This window comes from Pseudopodoces humilis, chromosome 5 (genome assembly GCF_049639895.1).
Source record: "Pseudopodoces humilis isolate 2021_Gansu_Grassland_sample_001 chromosome 5, ASM4963989v1, whole genome shotgun sequence".
In the NCBI taxonomy this organism is placed as follows: domain Eukaryota; kingdom Metazoa; phylum Chordata; class Aves; order Passeriformes; family Paridae; genus Pseudopodoces; species Pseudopodoces humilis.
The window spans coordinates 1,754,409-1,775,365 of NC_142204.1; the positions used below are offsets into that span (position 1 = coordinate 1,754,409).

The window sequence follows — 20,957 nt, forward strand, 5'->3', positions numbered from 1 at the left end:
GACAGCAGAGTCTGGTCAGTAATATGTTAAATTTCATTAGCTGGGACTGAAAGCAGGGTGTTCAGGCTGCCCACTGACTGTCCCAGCTGGACACCTGCCAGCTTTTCCTTCTTTCCTGGTGCCTTCACTCTGTGCTGGCACTGAGATCAGTCCCAGCATCCATGCAGGGATCGTTCAGGGATCCCAAATATTCCCTAAGCCCTGGCCATGGCAGCGTGTCCAGAGGGTGGCTGTGCCCCCTTGCCTGCTCCTCGGCAGGATGAATATTCCTTGAGTCTCTAGATGATCCTGCTCCCAAAAAGGGAGAGCAGTGGAGTGGAAAGATGACCCAAATAGTTGCTCAGCAGCAACTGTTGGTTGATGAAAGCAACTCGAGGATGGGAGGTGTGAGGAGGGAAGTGCATGGAATGAAAAGGGATGGTTCAGTAGGGACAAGAGTTCCTCCTCCAAATACCTTCAAGGGAGCAATATCACTGAGGGAAGGGAATTGCTTTAATCTTCTTGTAGCACTAAAGCCTAGCATTAGTTCCATAAAACCAAATTCAGCCCAGGCAGTTGGAAAACCGGCTCTGTAGTGAGCAGTGGGGTGCTAGAGACAGGTTCCCACTGTGGAGGGTTAAAATGCTGTGTGAGGGATCTCAAATAGCTTACAGCCAGGCAGGGGTCTTGGAAATGCCTTCCAGAGGGCCTCAGAGATTTGTAGTGGTTCATCCTTTCAAATCACATTTGAAAAACAAAAAGCAAACTCCAGTGCTCAAACACTTCTTTGATGGGACTTTTCCACATAAAAAAATTGCAGATGTTGCCAGGAGACTTTTGTACAGATGTTGCAAGGGTTGGACTAGGAAATAAGCAGGTGTTTGAGATGCTTTGCTCTCAGTTAAAACATGGTGCATGCTCTGGAAATAAAAAAATCCTGGTGAAATAGGACCACAGCTGCTTTTAGGTGGGATCTGTCTGGACATGAAAAGTGGAAAGAGGGAGAAGAGGACAACCAGGAGCCCCATCTGGGGGAGGATTGGGTTCATCCAGTGCCTGCAGACAGCCAAAACCCTGCCTTGAGACTTCCCTGGGAACAGAGGCATGGTATAGGAAGACTTGTCCTGTCTCAAGGACTAACAAGGAATGTTACAGCTGTCATTTCCACACCAACACATCTCTCAGCTCGTTTGAATTCTTCCTGAGAACCAAGTAGCCCTTTTGGAGGTTTTGCAATAGCTCTGTATCTGTCCACAGGAGCATGATTGCAGTTCTTGTGTGGCCCCTGGAATGATCTTGAGCTCCCTGGCTCTGGTCCCACGAGCTGTTTAGCCAAGGCTGATAGGAGCACCAGGTCTCCTTCATCCAACAGCTCAGCTTTTCCTTGGTTTCTGGGGTGCTTCCTAGCCCCTGCTGACCTCTCAGCTGCTGCAGCTGTGCCCAGCAGTGTTCCAAAGCCCCCTGTCCTGGGTGTGCAAGCTGCCAGCGTGCCCCTTCTTTATGCCCAGCTGCACCTCAGATGCATCTGAAGCTTTAAATAGCTGGTGGCCAGCTCTGAGTGCTCACAGCGAGTTCCCCCTGCTCCAGTTTCAGTTCCACATGCAAACCTCTTCCCCTCCAACCTTTTGAGCTTCTTGAAAGCGACAGGTACCGTTCCCAGAAGGTCTCCCCACCTCTCCCTCCTGCACCTCCCCTGCTGTGGCCACAGCTGTGCCAGCTCCCACCACCCTGTTCCTTGCACAGGGGATGCAGCAAGGGGGAAGGACCACGGAGGTGGCAGCCACAGCCTTGCAGATGTTTGTTTCTCACTTCATCTTTCAGAGACCGTCCTGCTGCTGGGGAGGGTCAGCTCGCAGTGTGCCACTGCAGCTCCCAGCCCCAGCTGAAGGCCTGGCAGAGTGTGGAGGTGATTGCAAGAGCTACAGTGATAAATCCAGCAGAGGCAAGACCTAGGGGTGATGCAGACCCGGCTGCGTTTTCTGTGTGGGCCGCCCATTTTTGTGTAAGCCAAATGCAAACCGAGGAGGATTTCTGGGAGCACAGAGGGTGGGGATGCCCTTTAGCTGGTTGTAATCCAAGCTGTTCTCTGGAAATATCACTGTAAGGCTGGGAAGAGAAGACTGGAGCCGGGAAATGTGTTCCTAGCTCACCAGTTAGCTGCTCTTTCCGTGCCAGCTGCCTCATTTGTGAAATGGAACCAATTCCCTGTTTATCTGTGATGATTATTTGCTGTATTTGCTGGTGCAATAGCTGTGGTCCTTGGGCCAGCAGCTGCTGTAAAACAAGTCTGCATAAGAGACACAGTCCAGTTTGGAGAGGGAAACCATGAGGTGGGACAAGCAAGGGGCAGGAAAACAGCCAGAGGTGGGCAGGTGCACAGGTGAGGGAGGACAGTCCCTGCCTCTCTGCTGGGCCTGGGTGAGACCACAGTCCCAGTCCCTGGTTAATGCCTCTAAAATGCTAAGAACATGTAACTGTGCTAAGTGCTATAATTATTATTAAGAACAGACTGTCCTGGGATGTTTGGGATCATTAAAAGCTCCCCACTGGATCATTACATTACCCCTGCTTTGGTCCAGCTGGGCTCAGGTTGGCATTTTTATCTCTTCCCACCCCACTTTGTGCCTAGCCAGGCAAAACCATGGAGCATTTCCCAGCCCAGCAGGGACATCAGTGGGAGCCCTGCAGCAGAGAGAATGCAGGTGTGCCCTGGGTCTTGCTCCAGTCTACAGCCAAGCTCTGCTCACCCTCAAGGTGCCCCATGCCCCTTCAAAAACCCTCCCTTCCCTCAGCTGCCTGACCACATCCCAGTGCCTCTGTCCTTCCACTCCTCAGCTACACCCATAACTACCCTTTGATTTAAAATAAGACACTTGAGATGCCACAGGAACGGGAGCTGCTGATGGAGAGAGCCAAGGAAAGGGCTAAAATTCCCAGGTCAATGATGAATCACTCTGGGAGTGGAGTCATTGATTTGTAATCATTGCCTGGCTCCCAAATATAACAACCATGAATTCCTCTGACCAGCAACCCAAACAAGGTGCTTTGGGCTATTCCCAACACACCTGCAGAAGTTCAAATCTTGCTCACAATAGCAGGGCTCAGAGCTCCAGGAGTCAAACAAGTCCATCAGCATTTGTCCTCTAACAAGAACAGCCAGCACAAACACCTGGCTGTCACTGCCCTTCGGCTGGAGCTTGGTGTCTTGGTTTGAAAAGACAGGAGTCTGCTAAGGAAGAGCAGGAACCTCCCTTGAAATGGAAAAAATGTAAACACCCCACCCTCTGAGTTTTTATATTCTTGAAATTGAGATGTTCTCAGGCAAAGATACGGGAATAACAGTTCTTTACTAGGAAAATTAAAATAAAAATGCGGTAGTACAAACCAACCCACTGACAGAGTCAGGGTACAACCTGACACCCTGTTGGGCAGGCTGTTGGTAGCAGTCCCATTAAATGGTGGCTGCAGCTCTCCTGCAGTGACAGATGTGGTTCTGCTGAAGCACAGATCCTGTAGAAGGGTGCAGTTCTCCTCTGAAGCTCCAGGGCTGTAGATGGCTCCCGTTTTCCTCTGGCATCCAGTGCAGAAAGGCTGCTGTGCTGTTCCAAATCTCAGATTATATCCAGGTAGGAATGCTTGGTTCCTGCCCCTGGGTGGAGCATCTCCCAATGGATGATGGAATTTTATCAGTCCTGCAGTGAGACTCAATGGCCCATGAACAGCAGATTTCCCCTTGGAGGGAGGATGGGTGGTGGGAGAGATAAAGAACAGTGCCCCAGCTGGTTTTAACAGCTGGTGATAGAACACATCCTTCTGGTTCCATCTTGCATTGCCACCCAAGACACTTAGCATGCAAATAAATAAGTGAAACTGCATCATTTCCTTCCAATCCTCCACCTGTGCCCACCCCAGTTCCCTGGAGATCTGGGAAGGGGAAGTAAAAAAACCAAGTGAGCCGATGTGTATTAACACCCCATTGCCTTGGGGACAAACAGCAGCCTGCCAAGGGCTCCCAGGGCACGAGCTGACAGCTTTGGGTATTTGGGAAAGGGGCTCAGTGCCATCCAGGGCAGGTCCCAAGCTGTCACCAAGCCCTCTGTGCAAACATTCCCTGAGCCTCAAGTTCATTGTTTGTATTCTTCTATTCTCTTCCTCTCCTACCCACAGGGACAAAAAGGAGAGCAAACTAGGCAAGCAAAACATCCTGGATTAGCAAGTGTACTTGACTGTCTCTCTGGGGGATGACTTTAGGGAGGGTAGAACCCCAGTGCTACCATGGGAAGGGTTTTCTTGCTTTTTGCATTAGTCATGTCAGGTATCCTGCCTGACCTGTGGTGTCTATCCATCCCCAGGCTGTGTTGACTCACAGAGGTTAGTGTGGTTTTGCAGGGATTTGCCCTAGCATTAAAGCAGGCAAAATTCCTGTTCCTAGGAGCTATATTCCATATAAACATCCTCCCCACTCCCAGCCTGCTACACCTGACTTCCCCAAACAGAATCAAAAACCAACCACATCTCTGTCCTAATCCTCCCACCTCTTCCCCTGGGGTCCATCCCACCTTGACACAGAGGATCTGAGTTCATCCCTGGTCAGCCTGCAGCTGTGAGCATCCCTGTGACCTCTGCCAGGACATCCTGTGTCTCCATGTCAACCATCTCCTCATCTCACTGCCTCTCCCTTTCTCTGTGTCTACATCACCCACACAGCTCCATCACACAGGCACACTTCAAGCCCAATCAGTAAAAAAGCCTTGCAGTGACACTGCACCACCTTTCTCTCTCTCTCTGACCCCAGCCTCTCATGGAAGTCTCACCAGAAGAGACATTCTACACTGCTTCCCAGAGCTATGGCTCTATCTTATTCTCTAAGGCTCCAGAAATGCTTTGGAAGAGAGGATAGCAAAGGCTGGGGAGCACATCAACAGATTCACCCGACCTTCAGCTGCTCAGGAGTCACTCCACTCTGTACAGGTTCTTTTCCCCCTCAGCATGAGACCAGCAAGTCAGCATTTAGAATGGATTTATGCTAAAAAAATTAACAGTAGTGAGGAGCATTTGGGTTAAAAACATGACTGGCCTAAAGTGCCTGTGTTGTAGCCAAGCTTCATCCTGCCTAGGCAAACCTCCAAACTCTATTAAAGCCTTGAGATGTCAAAACAAAGCTTCTGCACGGCTCTCTTTAGGGGTACCTCCATATACCACGCTGCAAATGCAGACCCTGGCATCAAGCCAGTCAGCACTAGCAGCCCTGCCAGCAAAACCTCATTCCCCCAAGCTCCTCAGGCTCTGCAGGGATTTGTATTGCTCTCAGCTGTGGCAACACCTGAGCAACAGAGTTTAAAGCAAGGTGAAGGGTGCTGATCACAGCAGCAGTCACCTGCCCAGGGTACACACTGCACAGCAGAGCCCAGCCACTTGTGATCATTACAGACAAAGCTCAGGGCATTTCTGGCATGCCTAGACCTGTTCATCCTGTTCTTCAGAGGCATTTCAGCCCAGCCCAGCACACTCTTGTCCTCTGGTAGCTCCCAGCCTTACCCTGCAGGTAGTGATAGGTACAATCTTACCTTTGGCTAAATTGCTGCATCTCCCCGAGAGATGCTCTTCCCCTAAAGCACTACAGCACTGCCTGCCTCTCCACAGCAAGCAGCCAAGTCCTCAGGGCACTCACCCTAACAGGGTGACAAAGGCACAGAGCACACAGGCAGTGCCCCTTCTACAAGGCCTTCAGCAGCAAGCTGCAGTGAGATCACTGAACTCACAAACTCAGGCACAGAGAGAGGTTTTAAGGAGGCTTGTGGGGTCTTCGACCCAAACAGCCCACATCTTTTGGTAGCTACAAGAATACAGCTGCTCTTTAGCTCACCCTATGAACAAAGAGCTCAAGTCCACCTTCTGTTAGTGTTGTTGAGCAAGCCTCATCTCTTGAACCTCACTGTCAGCTCAGACTGGCTCTGTGTGTGTGTGTGCTGCAGGGCCCACCTCCTCCAGCTCACCCTGGGACCCCAACCCACACCCAGCCCAGCCCCCTCCAGAGTGGTGTGCTGGGGAGCCTTTATCACCACCTGCCTGAAATTCCCTTTCCACAACCTCCTCCAGTTTGTGGAACACCCCTCCTGGTTCCAGCACACATTAAGGTTTTGGCATGTGGCACATGGGTGCAGGAATGCTGCTGTCATTGCTGCTTCGAATTATAATATGGGAGAGTGTCTTGGTTTGAAAAGACAGGTGTCTGCTAAGGAAGGCAGGAACCTCCCTTAAAATGGAAAAATGTAAACCCCCCCTCTGTGAATTATTGCAATCTTGAAATTAAGGGGCTCTCAGGCAAAGATATGGGAATGGGAATAACAGTTCTTTACTAGGAAAATTAAAATGCAGTAGTACAAAAAAGAAAACCAATAAAAAACCACCACTGACAAGAGTCAGAATTCAACCTGACACCCTGTTGGGCAGGCTGTTGGTAGCAGTCCCATTAAATGGTGGCTGCAGCTCTCCTGCAGTGACAGATGTGGTTCTGCTGAAGCACAGATCCTGTAGAAGGGTGCAGTTCTCCTCTGAAGCTCCAGGGCTGTAGATGGCTCCTGTTTTCCTCTGGCATCCAGTGCAGAAAGGCTGCTGTGCTGTTCCAAATCTCAGATTATATCCAGGTAGGAATGCTTGGTTCCTGCCCCTGGGTGGAGCATCTCCCAATGGATGATGGAATTTTATCAGTCCTGCAGTGAGACTCAATGGCCCATGAACAGCAGATTTCCCCTTGGAGGGAGGATGGGTGGTGGGAGAGATAAAGAACAGTGCCCCAGCTGGTTTTAACAGCTGGTGATAGAACACATCCTTCTGGTTCCATCTTGCATTGCCACCCAAGACAGAGATCTTCTGTCTTTCTATCCTACCTGATCAGTATGCCCTCTGCAGACACAGGGTGACCATTTCCTGCTCTAGTTTCACTCCACTGGTGACAACCCAGGCAAAATTACAGGCACCATAAGGGATGTTGGCATCAATCCACGTGTCACCTGCAAGGGCTGGCTCCACGGGGGAAGGTGAGCCCGGAGCTGGGGGTGGCAGAAGGCAGGTGTGGGGCAGTGGCCAAACAGGCAGAGGTGCAGCTGCAGTTTCCAGGCAAGAACAGCAGAGCAGATCTGGCAGCCAGGTTCAGCCACAGCCCAGTGACTGCCAGGTGAGTCCACGGTGACGAGACAGATCCAAGGTCAGCTCAGGGACTGAAGTCCACAGGCCAAGGTCCACAAAAACAGGGTTCATGGCACAGCTACTGATGCAGGGTAGCCCAGCTGGGGAGCAAGGGCAAGAGCCTCAGCTGGTGAACAGCACATCAGGCCCTCACTGGGGCTTTTCAGCAGAGCTTTCTTCGACATCAGGCACTTGTGTGATTACATAAGTCAGGCCTGAACCCAGGGAGTCAAACCCCCAGGGGATGCTCTCAGAACCCTGACACTAGCTGCCATGCTCTGTGAGCCTTCTGAAGGCACGTGGAGATGCAAGGGATGAATATAATCTGCTGCCAATCCCCAGGCTGAAGCACCACAGCTCCTCAAACAGGATGGTAACAGCAGTGGGCATTTTAATGTAGAAGGTCTTTACCAGACAACCCTCTGCCTTCTGCAGCAGTGAAGCTTTCCACTCTTATAATGATTACATGGAAAGAAAGTGGAAATTTGCTGTTAAGAAAGGGACCAATTAGTGAAATTGTAAACTGGTTAAAAAGAACTGTTTTAACAAAGTTTTGAAACCGAGCTGGAGACAGAAATCAGTGCAGTGCACAGGAGGGAATAGTGTCTCAGGGATAATATGTGTGTACACAGACCTTCTTAAGCTAAAACAGTATTCATATTTTCACTCTGGAGAGGGAGAACTATCATCCAGACTGAGCTTCTAATTGACCAGTGGTTCTGGTATTTTCTGTTTATTCACCCTGCTATGAGTTGACCTGAACCAGATCCTATCTGCATCTCTTTCAGGTGTTCAAAACCCACTTCTGGGGGTTAACAGGAGAGATGAAACACATCTCAAGCCATCCTCACCAGTCCCTGAGGGGGAGAGATGGCTAGCAGCCACCAGCACCCTTTCTGAACCAAGATGATGATGGATCAAGGTACAGAAGTGGGCAAGGTTCAGAGTTTTAGCCTAAATAGCTGTAATTCCCAGCATGGGATGGGGGCCAAAGGGAATTCACTGAGGCAGTCAGCCTTTCCAGCAGCCTGGCATCTCCTTAGTCCACAATGGAAATTAATCACTGAACTCAGGGAAGCTCACCTTAAATGAAAAAAAAAACAACAAAACAAACACCACCAACTTTGCTGAGGAGGCACCTTAAATGAAAAAATCAAACTCCACGACTATGCACATCCAGCCTGTTGAAATGACACCGCAATTAAAACTTAATGAAAAGCGCCATTTATCGATGAGTTTTATTAACCTTGTCTAAAACCATTTGGACAAATTAAAACCCCTCTTGGTCTTTTCCTGCCACGCTGAAAGCGGCGAGTCAGGAAAGAAATCAATAACGCCGGCCACATTGGTCCTTTGTTCGGGGGCAGAAAGGAAAGCTTTGCTGCTGGAAAGCTTCAGCTGGCATGGCTTCAGCCAGCGAGACGCTGCCTCCTGGCCTCTGCCAGGGCCCCTGCTGGAGAGCCCCAAAAGAGATTGCCAGGGTACTTACATGGGCACATAAAGAATGCTCCCAAAAGCGCTGCCGAGGACCAGCTGTCCCACTCCGGGGGACACTTCCAGGTTATTTGCATGAGCAGATATAAATCCATGCCCCAGAGAGCACTGCCAAGGCCCCTGCTGGCACGCAGCAGGGGCTGCTGCCAGGGTACTCGCCCGGCACAAAGCAGGGTGAGGCTGTCACGGACACATCCCACTCTTTTTCCAGGGTGCTTCGTGCTACCCCTCCTGGGATCCAAACCTCACGGGGCCCTGCACCCCAGCTGGATCAGCTTTCTGCTGCTCCTTCAGACCTGTAAAGCAGAAAGGCTGCCAGACCTTGAGCTCTTCCCTTCCCTCACCCAGCTGCGTCCGTCCCTCTCCAGCCACGCGACAGCTGAGCAGCTCAGCACTGTGCCACCTGCTCCCCACCTCCAACATATCCCCCTGCAAATCCCAGGGATGCAAGGCTCCTTCTGCAAGGCTCCAGCCACTCAGGCTGTGTGCAGTGGCCAGGAAACGAGTGGAAGCCTTGGAAGGAAACAAAATACACCTGGCTGAGGCAGGCTCACAAGTGTTGTTTGGCTTGCTCAGGCCGCAGCCCTCGTGCCTGTCCCGAGGTCCTGCTATGGCCCAGAGCTGCTCTTCTTCTCCTCCTTCTGGACTTGGCAGCACTTACCACAGGCCATGGCTTGTGTGAACACCACTAAGAGTGTGGACATGGTGGGGTAGCTCCAGTTGTTCTCATACAATCCCCCAGACACCAGGCTGGGCCTTTTTGGGGTGCTGATGGACCCTTGGTCTCCATTCCAGCCCCAGGGATTGTGTCCCTGGGCCAGCAGCCTGTCAGGGGCAGCCCTTCACACTGCAGGCAATCTTCAAATGGGTAAAACACTCTTAGAGAGAAAACATTTAGAAGCTTTCTCTTTGGAAATGCCACTGCTGCTGCACAGCCAGTGAAATCAACCTCTGGGAGAAATGAATGAGAGGAAAGTTTGCCTGTCTGCTTCCCACCCAAGTAGTTAAGCTGTGGAACTCGCTGCCCCAAGACATTTGTTTAAGGCTAAGGATTTTTTGCACCTTAGGGGAGTCAGGACTCTGTGGACACCACCCTGGAGCTGCCCCTCCAACCTTGCATTGCCCTTAGGACTGCTCAGGATTACTGTGGGCATATTTGATGCTCAGTAGTTTAAATAGAAATAGAAAAACTGATTTGTGCTAGATAAGACTAACTCTTGCTCTCCTCTAGATCTTTGTTTTTGCCAGGGACACAAAAATCTGAAGTAGGTATGAGCAGGAGAACATCCCTACTGATGAAACACTTCCCACTCCGCTGGGAAAGGTTGAATTCAGCGTTGGCAAGCAGGGCTTACATCACTAGCAGCCTTTGTTGCTTTAATTATAGCTTTTAATATTGCCTATAAGAATGTTTGAGACCTGCTGAAGTCTTTTCTGAATCCTGCTGAGACCCCTGGGCTCCATCACACATGGCAGAAACACATTCCGTAGGTAAATGTGCACAGTGTGAAAAGGGATTGCCTCCAATTGCCCTCATATGATTTCTAATGTAATTGAATATCTCTGGTTTTCACACAATGAAACACAGAGATGAGCTCCCAGTGAATCTTTTTGAGCTGCTCATTCCTTCATGGAGTTTTATCAAGCTGCAACCACAATGACTTTTACTCAACTCTGTCTGGGGACTCTGCTTTTGTTTTTATTGCGGCATTCTGCTTCCTATTTGCATTCAGAATTATAAGTACTCTGTCTAGTGTCAAAAATAAGTTGTTGGTGCTCTTACTTTTCCTGCACTTTGGGTTTGTCCAGTCTTCTTGCAGCAGGAAGGAGTTTTAGGTGTCCAGAGGAGGAGATTGATCTGAAGTGTAAGTGAGCAAAACCTGCCATGTTGATAAGTACATAAGAAGAGGAAAACCCTTCCAAAGCCTCAGGCCTCCTGTTTAGTTTGCAGGGTTGCAAAACATGAAAAAACCTCCTTGTTTAATAAATTGAGCAAACATAGTCCACAGCAACTGAGAGACAGATGTGGAACCTTATGATGCCAGCACTACAGACTCGCTTTTCAAGCTAGAACAGCACTTTGAAATGAACAATTCATTACTCAGATCTGTGCAAAGCAAATGAAGCTCAGCCTTTCCTATCCTTGACATTTTCCAGACTGCTGGCCAAATCCATGGGCAGAACATTTCATGTTGGTAAAATAGAGGAAATAAGGCAAGAACTTGTTTTTCTGCTGTCAGTCATGGCTTAAAATATAATAGGATAAAAGCTTTATTTTATTTTATTTTTTTTAAAGTGCTGGAGACACCAAAGGAAGCAAATACACATCTTGATTTTATACAGAACTTGCTCTGTAGGAAGGAATTGTCTTTAAAGGTAGTTGAGCTTCCTGCTTTCTCCCTCTATTTAAGATGTTGGTTTTTTTTTTAAGAGCAGTTTCAAGGAATTTGTTTGCACTAATTCACTCTTCACAAACATTAAAGCCTTTCATTTATCTCTGAGGCCCTTTGGCAAAGTTGTCTGGCTGTGAAGAGCATCAGAGTTTGCTTCTAACAGGAAAAAAGGTGTGCAGTTGTCTTGTCTGTGTCACTGCAGAAAATGAGCCCAAGAATTGAACTGTGGCCTGGGTCAGCCTTGTGTGTTCTCTTGAGTGCAAGGCTTCTCCATTAAAGATTTTTCTCTTTCTTCTAACATGGTTTGTCAGCTTTCTAAAAGGAGACTTAAGGATGTGACTTAACCTTGCAGAAGGAAGGAAACCTCAAATTCAGCCTGTTCTCCCATTCTGAACTTACAGCAAACCTTTGCAGAGGGTTCAGTATTCCTGCTAAATAAATACAGCATGGAAAATAGGGAAAGCCTGGCTATGTGTGAGTGTTCCTTGCTTTATGGAAAAGATATTTGCTTAATGACATCTTGCATGTGAGTAAAACAGAACAGCAGCCTACATGATTTCAGTCATTTCAGCCCAAAGGAGTCTAAAACCCCATTCTTCCCACCTTTCTTAGGATGTGAGGACAAAATCCTTGTTGATGCACAAGGGAGGATTGGTCCTTGTGGCAGGTGCTAAGGGCTTTGGGGGTGCTGGCTCTGCCCCTCTGGGGTCCCCCAGGATGGAATGTGAGGCTCCCCATGTCCCACTCTGCCCCCAACACCCTCCCATAGGATGGAAAAAGGTTTGGGGGCCTGGGGGTGGCTGATGGATGCCTTGAGCTGGAAGTTTTGGCCCAGAATGGGGCTACTGATGGCAGTGAGAGTTGGTGGAATGAGTCCCACACCCTGAGGGCTGTGCAAGATGGTCAGCAGGACAGAACTCCTCCCCTCTGAGGAAAGACTGAATTGGGATTATTCAGCCAGGAGAAAGAAGGCTCTAGGGAGAAGTTATTGTGGCCTTTTAGTACTGAAAGAGGTTTTTATAAGAAAGATAAAGATGGGACACATTTTTTAGTGGGGGTATGTTGTGATAGGACAAGCAGTACTGGTTTTAAACGAAGAGAGACTAGATTTAGACTAGATAAAACTAGATTAAGACTAGACATAAAAATTTTTATGGTGAGGGTGGTAAAACACTGGAACAGGTTGCACATAGAAATTGTTGATTCCCCATCCCTGGAAAAATTTAAGGTCAGGCTGGACTGGGCTCTGAGCAATATGATGTAGCTGAAGGTCTCCTTTCTCACTGCAGGGCAGCTGGAGCTTAACAACCTTTAAAGGTCCTTCCCAACACATTCTGTGACTCTGACACATGCATGCACATGGACACTCCCCCTTCAGAGGGCTAGAGAATGCCTTTCTGATAGGACTTATCTTTCCTGAATGGCACCAGAGCCCCAGAGTAGCTGTGTGTCTCTATTCCTCATTACTAAAACTGGCCACGGTAAAGGCTTTATGGCTCTGAGTGCCCCCTGCTCTGACACAGACCCCAAAAAACACAGACTAGAGGAAGACTGAAAGCAAAGTGCAACAATTAGCAAGTTCATTCACCAGAAGGCCATTTGCATGTCCTGTTGCAATTGCTGCTGCACTTAGCCATTGCAGGCTGCTCTGGCTGCCAGGGTCTGCTCCCTGGCCCTCGTTGCTGTGTGTTTTGTCCCTGTCCTCCCCCAGTTCTGCCTGTTACATGAGATTCTGCCAGGGTTAGTGCATTAGCCACTTTTCAAATGCCTGCTTCCCTGTTGGGCAGGGTCTCTTCAGAGCAAGAGGATGGAGACAGCGAGCCTCTCAGCTCCAAAGAGATTTTTTTTCCCCCCTCTCCAGTTAGTGGTATTCCCTGAGCCCTGCTGATGAAAGACACAGATGTGTCTGCAGAGGAGGAGCTCTCAGTGCCTGCCTCATTCCCCAGAGTCCTCTTCAGCCAGTTTGATGTCTAAGTGGAAGGGAAGAAAATAAGCTGACAGTGGGGTTACCACCCAGATGATTTTCTGAATTGATTAGCTGCTTTTTTCACAGGTCTCACAGCCACACAAACAGCCACCTCGCTGGATCTCCCCAGCTAAGTAATGACCTCGGCTAGGAGAGCTCTGGAGAAAGAGCAGCCATAATGATGTGCTGCTTCCTAGGAAAGAAACAAAGAAAAAGCCAGGGGAAAACAACGTGAAGGGAACTAAATAACAGCTAGAAAGAGACAAGGGAAATGCAGCTTGCAAGAGTGAGGTGAAAAAAAAAGCACCTTTCAGCAGCAGCTGAAATTTGTAGGTAAAGGGTACAGAAAAGAGAGCTCAGACCACAACTTTTTGTGATCAAGCCTGTGAGCACAGGGCAGGCTCCTCAGCAGCTGAAGACCCTCTTTGGGTGTGTTATGATAGAGGTGATGTTGTAATAAAATCCAGATCCCTTCCAGCTGTCATGTGCTGGCCAACACGCTGTCACACGTGGGATGGCCAGGAGCAGCCTTGGCAGCTCTGGGATGACCTCCCTGACAAGCATCACCCCTAACCTGGGCTTCTGCACCCCAAACCTTCCCAAGCAGGCAATTTCAGCTCCAGTCCATGCCACAGAACCTCCCACCAGTGTTACTGGGTGGGAACAGTGGGCAGTGCCCATGTCTGTCTGTCTGTCTGTCTGTGGCTTTGTGCCCCAATGGCAAAAACCTCTGGGATGTGCAAACGGGAGTGGCCAGGGCAGGACTGCCCAGCCCAGCAACAATAATTTGGCTTCCTCTGTGTCTTGGTTTGAAAAGACAGGAGTCTGCTAAGGAAGGCAGGAACCTCCCTTAAAATGGAAAAATGTAAACGTGCCCCTCTGAATTATTATAATCTTGAAATCAAGAGGCTCTCAGGCAAAGATATGGGAATAACAGTTCTTTACTAGGAAAATTAAAATGCAGTAGTACAAAAAAGAAAACCAACAAGAAACCACCACTGACAAGAGTCAGAATTCAACCTGACACCCTGTTGGGCAGGCTGTTGGTAGCAGTCCCATTAAATGGTGGCTGCAGCTCTCCTGCAGTGACAGATGTGGTTCTGCTGAAGCACAGATCCTGTAGAAGGGTGCAGTTCTCCTCTGAAGCTCCAGGGCTGTAGATGGCTCCTGTTTTCCTCTGGCATCCAGTGCAGAAAGGCTGCTGTGCTGTTCCAAATCTCAGATTATATCCAGGCAGGAATGTTTGGTTCCTGCCCCTGGGTGGAGCATCTCCCAATGGATGATGGAATTTTATCAGTCCTGCAGTGAGACTCAATGGCCCATGAACAGCAGATTTCCCCTTGGAGGGAGGATGGGTGGTGGGAGAGATAAAGAACAGTGCCCCAGCTGGTTTTAACAGCTGGTGATAGAACACATCCTTCTGGTTCCATCTTGCATTGCCACCCCAGACACTCACACACGTCTCTCACAACATTTCTGCTGGGGAAGGCTCTCCTTCAGCACTCTTGGACAGCCCCACTGGTGAGGAAGATGCATCACAGGTGTGGAGGGAAGGTGAAACCCCTGCAGATGGTTTTGGGGTGTAAGTGTCCCACAGAATGCCTGAGCCTCACATGCCCCTGGGCAGAGTGCAGGCTGAGCTACGCTGAGAGCGTGGGCAGCTCCCAAAGGGAGAGCTGGGGAAGTAGGGAGGCTTAGGCTGGCCTTTGGAGGATTCAGATCCCACATTGAAAATCTGTCCTTGAATGGGAACAAACCAGCCTTCCTTACCTTTTACTCCTGCCTCCTTCTCATAGCACAGAATAATGTAGATGAGAAGAGAGTGGGTGAGAAGGGTGCTGTGGGGCCTCCTCCCTCTGCTCTTTCCATCTGTGCTGTGCTATCCTGCCAGAGGTTTTTAACTTGACTGTAACACAAAAAAAAAAATTAAAAAATTTTAAAAAAGAGGCTAGAAATAAAATCCACACACTCTATATTTCCTCTGCAAGTACCCCAGCCCAGAACTGCAGCCTGCTGCTCTTGGTGTCTCTAATTAGCTAAGCAAGGCAAGCACTCATTAGCCCCACCTGGGTCATTCTGCAACTGAGAAAGGCAGCCTTAACCCCCACATGGCTCCAGAATAAAGAGGTGAGAGGCAGATTTGTTCCCTCCTGGCAGCAGGGCCCCAGACAGCCTGGTCCTGGGTGCCTTTGGGTGGTGGCAGTGCCCTGCAGGGAGGGTGGATGTGCTGACACTGCTCCTCTGCTGAGCCCCAGCTCAGATTTGGAGAGGCTCTTTGGGAGGGGCAGGTATTTGATAGAGCAGTGCAATTTTAGCTGTTCCTGTGCCTTGCTGGAAGTGTCTCCTAGGGCAGATCTCTGTGGGGACAGAGGGAGGCTCTGGCACGATGGGTATGACTGCAGTGATGGAGTTTGACTCGACACTGATCTGCTGTTTCCTAGCCATGACTTCAGAAACAGCTAAGCAAATCCAGCTGCCAGCTCAATTTAAAAAAATTGAGTGAGTTTTCTTGCTAAAGTTATGGCATAAGGGATAGGGGAACACCAGAACTATTCCCTGTGCTGTCACACAACCACTCCTGTCCTTCTAGATCAAGGTTTTTTTCTCAGATCAGTTGTTTTTTTCCAGCTGTGGTTGTGCATCAAGCCCCAGTGCAGAGCCCAAGGTGATGGGTAAAACCCATCCATGTGGGACAAATCAAGGTTGTTTGTAGCCTTTAAGTAAAGGCACTTACAGGCTGGATTCACCCAAAATGGGCAGGTGGAGGAAGTTTTAGAATAGAAATAGGTGTTTGGTTCCTTGTTCAGTTAAGTTCATTGTTATTTTCAGGAAATTGGTGTTAAACTGCAGAAAGCACCTGGCTAGGAAAGGACAAGAGAAGGATGGGGGTAACTGCTCTGCCTGGAGACAGGAGATGGTGAAGAACACTGAGCAGTGGCAAGTCCTGAAAAGAAAATCTGCCTCTGTCCTTCCCTCTCTGTTACAAAGAAACAGCATGGGGCACAGCAGCTGCAGCAGCCAACAGCAGGAAAAGGATGGGGAGTGCCTAAAATACTTCTTGACTCTGACTGAATCTTGGGACTGCAGAGTTCTGCCTTCCTCTGTGTCCCCCACCCCACAGCTGGGAGGAAATTTGGAGCTGAGAAGGCCAGTGGTGGAGCCTGGCATGAAGAACACCCCTGTCAGAACTGGGATTTTGAGGCAGAATGATCACTGATACTAACAGCACTTAAAAAAAAAAATACTATTTTTGCTAGCTCTTTCCCCTCCTGCGTTTTTTTTTTTCCTCAGCTGGATCAAAGGAATTTGTTTTGCTAGTTTCTCTTTTATTTCAAGTCATCTTTGTTTTTCTTTCTGTTTGTTAATCTTCCCCAGAATGGTCTTCAAAGTTGGGGTTGGAAGGGCTGCAGGGGAATTTTGGTTGTCAGTTTGGTTTATATTTAATAGCACTGTTGTAATGGTATCTGAATGTTTTGCTAAATGAATTTTTGCTTGGTTTTGCTTTCACCTTGATTTCTATGATGCTGCTTCAGACAAATGGTAGCACTCTCTCATGGGAAAGAAAAATCATTTGAACAAAGCTCTTGGTTTGGAAAGATGAAGGTAGAGCTGTGATGGCTGTTCAGAGGCTCTGCATCAGAAAAAGAGCTGACAAACCCCACCATAAATCTCCCACCTGAGGAGGGTGAGAGAGCACTTCTCCACCCCATCTCACACTGTGCCCAGAGCATGTGTGCCCAAACACTACCAAGGAGACTTTGAACCACCAGGACTGGCTAAAATCTATGTACAACATTTCCCCTTAAAAGATAAGATCTCTGGAAACTCCATCCCCTTCCCTCCTCAAAGGCATGTTTGCCCTGTGGAAAATGAGCTTTTCCCCCATGGATTCTAGGTAAGGCTGCACATTTTGTGTCACTGATAGGGACACAAACGCTGGCTGGGTGTTTGTGGTGACAGGAGGTGGTGGGAGGATTTGCTATTTGCCTGATATGCTGTTCTCTGATTTAAGTTTGTTAGCCCCCTCAGGCTCAGCTGTGGCTTGCTGCCAGTATTTGATCACATCTTCAGAGCAGGATTAATTGTGCTTTATTGCTTGCTCACCTAATGGAGCAGTGTCATTTAGGTTGAAAAAGACTTTTGTGATCATCAAGCCCAACCATTGCCCAGCACTGCCAAGCCACATCCCAAGTGCCACATCTACATGTCTTAAACATCTCCAGTGCTGGTGACACAACCACTTCCCTGGGCAGCCTGTACCAGTGCTTGACAACCCTTTTGGTCAAGAAATTTTTCCTAACATCCAATCTAAACCTCTCGAGGTACAACTTGAGGCCATTTCCTCTTGTTATATCATTTGTTACCTGGGAAAAGAGGCTGACACTCACCTTGCTACAACTTCTTTTCTGCTAGTTGTGGAGAGTGATAAAGTCCCCACTGAGTTCTCCAGGATGAACACAGCCATTCCTCATAAGGCCCATTCTTTGGAGGAGGGAGGAGATGTGCCCTGTAATTTAGTGACCATTCATTCTAAATGAGAAGGTTAATAGCTTGGCAACTTCATATTTTAACCCTAAGCTTTTTCCCCTCTCTAATTGTAAAGCATAATAGGTTTTATTTCCATAGGGCTGTTCCCTATGGGGCTTTGTCTGGATGTATAAATCAAATCCTTCCTTCCACATTTTGAGGCTTGGGGGTAAATTCTGCCCTCACCCAGGGCATGAAGAGGGGTCAGCCAGCTGCCAGCCAAGTTGCCCCATTTTGCCTGCACTGCTGGGAAGAGGCAGGGGAAAGATGGGCACTCAGATAACTGGCAGGATGGCTGAGTGCTGAGGACTTTGCAAATCAGATTGTTGACCTGGGTGATTAACTTGGAGTGGTTGGGTTCTTGTGGTGCCACAATCCAGCAGGATCTCGGTATCTTGGGGGCTGGGGCACACAGACAGAGCTGCTGGCACATATTCCTCTCTTTCCAGCAGGAAAATGAGGCTTAGACATGAAGGTGAACCAGGAAAGGTAGGTGTGGGAAACCCAAACCCCGAGAGCTATTAAGTGCAGAAGAAGGAATAAATCAGCTGGCCCTTCTCCTTGCCAATTTCTCCTTTCTCCATTGACTATTTACTTGTGTTTTCATCGGGCCACAGGCTTAAAACAAATCAGTGCTTCCAGAGGCGCAACCGTTCCACCACAGGCAGGTGGTTTGCAGCAGGATGCTCATCTTGAGCTCTGGGAAAAGCAGAAGTGCATTGGCAGAGCTGTTTGTGGAGCTGGGAACAGGAACCTAGAGGTTCTTCTGGCCAAGACTGAGACCTGTTTATCAGATCTCCGTGCAGGAGCCTTACGGCATCCTTCCTGCCTAACTGTAAGGAGCACCAGCAGCTTGTGTTGATATCCTGCTAGCATGGGAACCTCTGGAGCTGAGCCTCAGGTGTTTGGTGAGAGCTGCTAAAAGTGAACCAGCTGGAGGAGTCAATGGGTGACAGTGTCACTAACAGCACAGGCAGGTCTTTTCTTTCCGCTTCTGGGCTGGTGACAAGGAGAGGTGAGCAGCCACTGTCACTGTGTGCCTGCATCCAGCCCTGGAGGAGGCACTGAGCTGATTTTCTGAGCTGAGCACCAGGCTGAGGTACAGGGCTGTGCTTCTGGTGCCTTGGAGGATGAAAGTGATATGTGCAAAGTGCAAAGCCATTTCCCAGCCCCTGTGGAAAGGCAGTGGGAGGAGCAGCCTCCCTCTCCCACTTTTACTATCAGCCCTTGGCTACCCAGGCTCCCCCACCTCAGCTGCTGGAGAGGCTGGGGTCAGAAGGGGTGCAGGCAGCCCCCCATCCCACTTTCAGGCATCTCAGGTCTTTTCTAACAGCCCCTAAGTCCAAGACTGTGCTTCTCTCTTAACCTGTGACAGAAAAAGCTGAGTATCTCAAAACTCCCTAGTTACCAGCAGGACTGTTCTGGGAAAGGTCTGGAGATGATTCACTGGATTAGTCACTAGCTCTTTTTGTTTTTGAGGCCAGGCACCTAAAAATCCCTTCAGTCCATGAATTTCTCAGCCATCCCCCATTTCCAGCTGCCTACAGTCACTTTCCTCCGAGTGACTTGCCAGGTTTTGAAAGTCTTTCATGGACCTTGTTCTGTTTCCCTTGCATTGGAACCAACATTGTGTCTAAACCAGCTTAAATTAAGTTTATCCCGGGTGAGTTTAATTACACATTAAGTAAACCAGTTTAAGTGCAGCTTAACTGTTTCAAGAGTAACTACATTAGGAATCTGAAAATAAACCAATTTTGTTATATGTCAGGGAGATTTTTCTACAAGTAGGGCAGTCCTCACACTAAAGCCAGTACCGGGAATATCAACTCCCTGGCCTTGATATTTACAGAGAAGCTGGATTAAGTCACTCCACCTCATCTAGAATAATAATGTTTAGCATTCTACAATTTCAGAGCAATAAACACAGAGATACCATGGTAATGAGAACTGACAAGGCACTAGCATTAACTAATTAAGCCTCGCAACTTCCCTGAGGTATCAAAATATGACCATTCCCATTTTCTAGATGAGGAAAACATTCATGAATTGATTTACTCACATACTCAGAGCAATTCAGTGAAAGAGCTAGAACCATGGCTCAGTCCTGCTAATGTTTGGATGGCTGCTCAGCCCTCTGTGAGGCTCTGCCTTATTTCTAGACCAGTGCATCAGCACAACCTGGTATCCTGCTCTTAGCAAGATTTAGAGATCAATCACTTCCCATTTCTGCTGACTGCCGTGGAAGGAAATGGGATTTGAATATCTCTCCAGCTAAGTGCAGCAGCAGAAAGTGGAGGTATTGGTGATGTTGGAAAAGGATGCTGGTGAAGTTACAAGTTACTCCCCACGGAAACAGCACAACAGAAAAAGCACCTGGCAGGTGGGTGTCCAGCGAAGCTTTGGACAGGCTGCGCTGGCTGAAACCACCAAGGGCTTTGCCTTTCCAACCCCACCACAGCTGTGGGAATTGGTGTACACAAAGCATTTTTAACCTGTAGGGGTTTGGTGGTTTACACCAATGTTGCACCTGACCCAGAAACCTCGGTGGGGAGCACAGCTTTGGGAGCAGCACTGAAAAGGAACCATCTTGCTCTGTGCAGTAGGTGCTCAGCACTTCTCATAGCATTTCTTAGACAAGAAATACAGCTTCCCCTCACATCACATCTTCAGTTCCAGACTGTGGAACGCTGGTTACAGCAAAGAAACCTTCAGCCACTCTGCCAACTCTGCTCAGGCACCACTAATCCCCATCTAAGAAGGTGTTGAACAGAGAACTGAATTGTTGTGGTATTTTAATTCCCCTGTAGGAACATAGCCCATCTCTCCTGGAGTGACCAGTGAGGACACCTCTATGCATGGAGCACTGTGCAGCATCCTCTGCACTTTGTCTGGGCTGTTTTCTCTGCCTGTGAGTGCTTTTCCCCCACACTGGTGAATCCCAGTGAGCCTCTCCCTGGTGTTTAGAAGCAGTCCTGAAGCACAGGGCACAGCTATCAGCACCACTGCTGGCTGCTGCTGGTCTGGAAACAATTAAACATCTCTTTGTTTATGCCGAAATGCTGCTGCCTGCCTGTGGGATAGCTCTGGACAGCAGAAGCAGAGACAGCAGAGCTGGGGAGGCAGACAAGAGTAGGGGTTTGTGTCTCCACTTTGCTTCCCAGTGAGGTTTCTAGGGCAGATCACTGGCTCCCCATCTCGTTTTGTGGCTGTCCAAGCCAGCCCGTGTCTGACTCATCGCTCTGCCAGATGTACCAGCAGCAGCTGTGAGTGTGGATGACCACAAGCAAACCCCCAGGCAGCAGACCCCTCTCTGCTGCTTTTTGGGGAAAGACTTGGAAAGATCCCGATTCCCTGGCTTGAAATCCATTGCCACAAATTATCATTCGCCTGTTGATTGCTCTCAAGGGGAC

General features: G+C 48.9%; 1 long non-coding RNA gene across 1 annotated transcript; it reads left to right on the forward strand.

The window, feature by feature from the left end:
• Positions 1-15,185: 15,185 nt before the first annotated feature.
• Positions 15,186-17,611, forward strand: LOC148184248 (uncharacterized). The gene is made up of 2 exons (XR_015772512.1): positions 15,186-15,519; positions 15,850-17,611. It is a non-coding gene; the product is annotated as an uncharacterized LOC148184248 (long non-coding RNA).
• The last annotated feature ends 3,346 nt before the right edge of the window (positions 17,612-20,957 follow it).